Below are 6,217 nucleotides of genomic sequence, written 5' to 3' on the forward strand. Positions count from 1 at the left end.
TGAGGGCGTCTGCTAAGAAAATGAATAAGAAAAAGAAGAAAAACAACAACAAAACGCAACGGTAATTAAATGAAGTCTTGTGACGAACTGTGCCAGTATGTTCACAGACCACAATAAACACATTGAAACACTCTCGTTTATATTTGTTTATTATTATTACTACAGAAGTAATCTACTACGTGTAAATGAATCCCGTTATTTTATAATTCAGTTAAATGCAGTACAATCTTCTAAATGTTTATTTACTTATTTATTTGTAAGCAATTTAATTCATGACAGCTTTTCACAACTGTCACACACACACACACACACACACACACACACACACACACACAGATAAACCAATAACAGAAATGATGAACTTGAAAGGAGATTATAATTATTTTTTACTTGCCATCTGAATGCATACTCAACAACTTTTGTGTGCATTTGCACTCAGTAAACAAGGGGGCACCATTTCCTCCAGGGGCACAGTTTTTTACAGTCGCTCTGGAATATTTGCTGTCCCCTCTGTAAATCAAGCAGGAGCTTGGCAAAAAATACCAAACTTATACTGTTAGTGTCTCTCTCTCTCACCTGCATACTCAACAACTTTTTTGTGATCAAATGTTTTTATTGGAGGAGCAAACAGTACAACATAACAAAAAGGATTGCAACAAAAACTTTCCCCCCCTTTTTTATTTCCCCCCCTTTCCATAAAAATCTAGAAACCTAAGCATCTATTTTGTCCCACTATTTAGTAGGAGTTGAAAGAAGAATCATTGAAGTAATAGAATTTTAACAGCAATTTTACTGGCGGGGGCACTGCTCTAGCGCGGCTGGCCCAGTTGCGCCTGCAGTGGAAATTAGCCATTTGTGTGTCCTCACATTGTGCATGCTGAACAAAAAAAGCTGACCTTAGTTGATAGCTGTGCAACACATGTGTGGAGGAACCACCTGCTGCAGCCATTGCATGCAATCTGAAAAATACAAAAGAAAGTAGAGGGTGTAGAAAAACTAATGTAGTGTAGAGAGTTTAATTAGGAAATCATAACGAAGTATGGAAACCATGTACATTTCATTTGCATAAACTTTTAGAAAACATCTACTTCTATTTATTTATTTATTTATTTTTAATTTTGATTAGAAGATGTTTGGAGTTGCAGTTGAAAAAGTTTAAAAATACAACTTAAGTGTTAACTACTAAATTACCCATTCATCTTGTGACACTGCATCCCCCAGAGTGTCCTGCTCTCCACAAAACAGGCACAGACTGCTCAGATCATCTGTGGAATAATCATATTTGGGTGCATATTTGAGAATGTGCACTAATAGGTACATCTCAGGTACTCTTACCTGTTCTCTATAATTTATCCTCTCCCTCCTATCTTATAAATGCGTAAATCCATCATAAGCCCATTTGACTTTCTTTAAACATTCAAGACTGTATCAACTATTCATTCTTTGGTAAACATTAATTCCTGAAAACAGCAACTTCTTAGTGGCCACCAGACATTGCAGTCTCACATGTAAGTTTGAAATAGTTAGAAACCCCACCACCAGACTGTTTCACTACTGTAGATGAAGTAGTTTGTTCTTCATGTATGTATTTACCAGTCATTTTAAATGTTTAGCTGCACATTATTTTCTTTTTATCATGAAACATCACTATACTGTACCATGGACAATACAAGATTAACACGACAACGCTGCTGCTCACCCAACAAAGTGCAATTAAGTGATAAACTTTAATGCAATAAACCTGGCTAGATTTAACAAGCTCACTGAACTTTTACTGTATTGTCAATTGTGAGAATCTAAGCTAAACCTAACTTATTAAAGGCAGCTTCATGAACCAGGCCCCAAATTAATCTGTGCAGTAAAAAGAGCTTAGAATATCACAAATGCATCATCACTGCCATCAGTATTAACGTTCTCATACTGTACTATTACCCTATATACCTGATTCCTTAAGAAGGTTGATTGCCATTTCCTTTTGGATAATGGCAATGGACTCCCTTCGGGGGGAAAAGTTGCTCTGTCTGCCTTCAAGAACATCCTCTGCAAACTGAGAAAATAGAGTTTATTTATTTAATCATAAACTGGTACAAGCTATGTGGATAGTTTGTTTTATATTACTTCAAGAAACCCTTTAATGCCACCCTGTGTGGCTGTATTTAAATAATCACTGAAAAACTGATATAGTAGCTGTACTGTATGCAGACCTTACAAACAAAAACACCCCACGATGTGCCGTCTGACTGTATTGGGTGGGAGACAGTTTCACACCTCCATCTTGAAACTTGGCACCTTTTTGTTCTCATGAAGGCCCTGAGGACACGATTAGTATTTGATAATTTATTATTCTGCATGTAAGAAATAGGAAAGGTCTTCTGGATAATTATGTCTTTTAATTCTTTAATTTTTTTTTTCCTTTTGGCAAAAACAAGCCAAAAAATCACACAAAAAAGTCACTCTTTTTGGATAAACAAAGTATCTGGACACACAATACCAAGGTTTGCTATTGCTTTTATAGCTATTATCAAAATGTCATACTGTAGGAAGTGGTTACCAACATTTCAATGTTCAATTTCAAAGTTATGAACTTTATACCTACCGTAACCTACACACAAACCCACCATTTCTACCCTAACATGCAATAACTACAACCCCTAACACACCCTGCAATAAGATCTAGAAGTTATTTTTTATTGTTTTCTAGCATTTAAACTCTCCCCAGCCATACCAATCCTGCCCTTCCATACTTACCTTGCAATACCACACATTGTCATACTATACACCTGTACAATTTTAGTAGTATTATGTTAATATTAAGTCTATGCAAATGCTCTTACATGCAGACAATGTATACTTTTGTGATGCTCCAAATGTAACATTGACAAACATACATTTTTATTATTCTGTTTGGGAACTCAGCTATATTAGTATTATAGATTGCTAAAGAGTCTCAAAATAGCAATGTCATTAAAGGCAAAATGAAAGATTTACCTTGCTGTCTCAAGGCACTTTTTCTTTGGACTCTCCCAGTGGATCCAAGAAAATAGTCTTCTTTTGGGATGGATATATAACCTGAAAATCAATGAAACTTGTTTAATATATCACACACATGCATGCACCTGCACAAACATGCATAACATTGTCCAAAAGCACACACCATCTCCGCCACTCATGCTTATACTCACAGCAAGTGTCCAGTGGTGATGTTCATTTGCCCAAAATCAAACTGTACTTGCTGGGATCAAGCTGAAAAGGATGGAGATATAACAAATTAATAACAGCACATAAGGTATCCAATATAAACTCTTTTTGTAAAATAACATATCCGTTGATTGATGTTTATCATTCTGAAGGTGCTGTATTTTGAACTGAGGCTTGACGTACCTTTCTCAGTGTTTGATTATGAGCCCTGCCATATTTTGCTCATGGTGAATGATTCAATGAGGAAGGCTTTTTTGTCCCCTTCAAGATTAAATCTCCTCACCAGTGCTGTTATATATGCATTTATTACCTTGAAAAGGATAAACATGTACATATACATGATGGTGTATTTTTATCCTTTTAAAATATGTCTTACATGCCTGCATTAATCTCTGAACGCAGAGGAAACCAAAAATATTCAAACCTAAATACCAAATAAAATATTTATAATGCTGACTAGACAGCAGGCAGTTCGTTTTTAAACTTATTTTATTCATAGCCTTTTATGTCTCAACACACTAGCTGCCAGGCAAAATCAATAAAAGAAAGCAAGTTAATACAATACATTTTACTTACTTGAATGCATAAAGTACATATGAAACCATTAATTCTGTTTGTTTCAGACAGATTCAGAATGCAGCATACCTCACTCTCAAGCTCCCTATCAGGGGCAAAGCGCCCTATGTCCCAATAAAATAATTTATATGGGCCAATTTTTGACAGCAACACATGACTTCCTTTCCAAGACCAAGCTGCTTCAACATCTGCAAAAAGTTTGCATATTTTGAGACACATTAAAAAGTACACTTACAGAGTACTACAATTTTGTATTTGTTCTATTACAGTTCGTTTGTTCGAATATTATATGTGAATGGTTTGTGTTGTCAAAAAAAAGTTACCCATGGAGAGTAATTTAATATGCACAGTTGTATGGCAAGAAAAACTTTACGCAACTCACATTTCTCAAGAATAACTGGACTGTCTACAGCTGGGGCAGGAGATCCTCGACTGACTACAGCTGGGGCTGGAGATCCTCGACTGACTACAGCTGGGGCCGGAGATCCTCGACTGACTACAGCTGGGGCTGGAGATCCTCGACTGACTACAGCTGGGGCTGGAGATCCTCGACTGACTACAGCTGGGGCTGGAGATCCTCGACTGACTACAGCTGGGGCTGGAGATCCTCGACTGACTACAGCTGGGGCCGGAGATCCTCGACTGACTACAGCTGGGGCCGGAGATCCTCGACTGACTACAGCTGGGGCTGGAGATCCTCGACTGACTACAGCTGGGGCTGGAGATCCTCGACTGACTACAGCTGGGGCTGGAGATTCTCGACTGACTACAGCTGGGGCCGGAGATCCTCGACTGACTACAGCTGGGGCCGGAGATCCTCGACTGACTACAGCTGGGGCCGGAGATCCTCGACTGACTACAGCTGGGGCTGGAGATCCTCGACTGACTACAGCTGGGGCCGGAGATCCTCGACTGACTACAGCTGGGGCCGGAGATCCTCGACTGACTACAGCTGGGGCCGGAGATCCTCGACTGACTACAGCTGGGGCCAGAGATCCTCAACTGACTACAGCTGGGGCTGGAGATCCTCGACTGACTACAGCTGGGGCCGGAGATGCAGGTCTTCCAGGAGCAACCCTAGAAAGTACTTTGTGTGGTACACGAGGAACCTCTTCTGTATAGGGCACCAAGTGATCCAAGCTGATACTTGGAAAGACCTTTCCTTTCTCATCAGTCAAATCTGCACTTTTGCCCTGTACAGCTGTAATGGTGAAAGGGCCCGATCCATTTTCCCCCTTTTCCTCTGCTGGCTCCTCGGTTCTTCCTTAGCACCTTTTCATCTAGTGTGAATGTGTGTCTCGCTGCCCCTGCTGCTTCTTTTCGGGCCTTTGTTTTGTTTACTGCTGTTTGTGCATTTGCCTTCACAGTCTCATAAATTTTGTCCTTTAATTTTATACCTGGAAACACAACCTCTTCCCCAAGCATGTCCTCAACGGTTCTGTTCACCTATTGAAAAAGGTATTCTTTAAGTGTAACTAGATTCTACAGAGGTGAAAGTTTGTATTGATTAAGATTATATGGCTTTATTTTTTTCTTCTCAGGTAATTTTATTCTTTGTCATTGTTACATTTTTATCTGTAGCACCATGTGGTATAATAGTGTTTAACTACAATGGACATTTCTAGAGAAATGTCATCTCTATTGTGAAGCGCTATTTTTAAATGTTGCTTACACATATTACACTGTTCAAAAAAACTGTTGCGTAAAAGTTAATTGAAATAGCTTTTAATACATTGATTCAAAATCCCATTTATATACACATTTAAGGCATTACTTAATTTGACCTTGAGAAGAGGTGAGAGACCACTGAGTTATATAAGGTGTTGTGAGCTGTTACTGCATTGTTCTCCATGAAACTGAAACATTGTAGCCAGAGGGGTAGTAACATTTGGAATGTTGTTACAAATTGTGTTACATTGAATACAATGTTACTAATAGTCGGGGGGGGGGGGGGGGGGGGAACAAATACATTTATTTATTTGTTTCACCTCTCTTCTCGAAAGCACTTTTGATGGATTAGAAATTGAATAAGTATAAAAATGTATGGAATACCTATATTGATATACATTTCTGTGGCGGAGTGTCCCTCCCCTATATGTATGTGCACTGTATTGTTATAATTTGTATTGTATTATTGGAAAATATTTTTGTTAATTTAATGAAATGTTACCAGGTATCTAGCAAACAGCTAGTGTCAGTCTCATAGCCTCTAACAGTATGGCACTTGCATAACAATGTTTTTAAAGTTTATAACACAGTGTAAGATTTTTCAATGTTAAAAAAACTCAGTTGAGCTGTTGTTTAAACTTCCTTTTGATTTTTTTATTTTTATAACCAAAAACCGATTGACCTCTCTAGTTATTGTATTGGATACTGGTGTGGTTCATGTACACCCATCAAAAAGCACTTACCCAATTATCAATATCGGAACTCATTCCAGGCC

General features: G+C 38.3%; 1 long non-coding RNA gene across 2 annotated transcripts; it reads right to left on the reverse strand.

The window, feature by feature from the left end:
* Nucleotides 1-199: 199 nt before the first annotated feature.
* Nucleotides 200-4,134, reverse strand: LOC131698863 (uncharacterized). Of its 2 annotated transcripts, none has more exons than XR_009307875.1 (5): nt 3,183-4,134; nt 2,989-3,069; nt 1,942-2,047; nt 1,192-1,265; nt 200-959 (listed from the first exon to the last, which is right to left on the reverse strand). It is a non-coding gene; the product is annotated as an uncharacterized LOC131698863 (long non-coding RNA). The 2 variants fall into 2 exon arrangements; XR_009307874.1 differs by having other exon boundaries at nt 1,942-2,310.
* Between the last annotated feature and the right edge of the window lie 2,083 nt (nt 4,135-6,217).

Source organism: Acipenser ruthenus, chromosome 20 (assembly GCF_902713425.1).
Source record: "Acipenser ruthenus chromosome 20, fAciRut3.2 maternal haplotype, whole genome shotgun sequence".
Taxonomy (NCBI): domain Eukaryota; kingdom Metazoa; phylum Chordata; class Actinopteri; order Acipenseriformes; family Acipenseridae; genus Acipenser; species Acipenser ruthenus.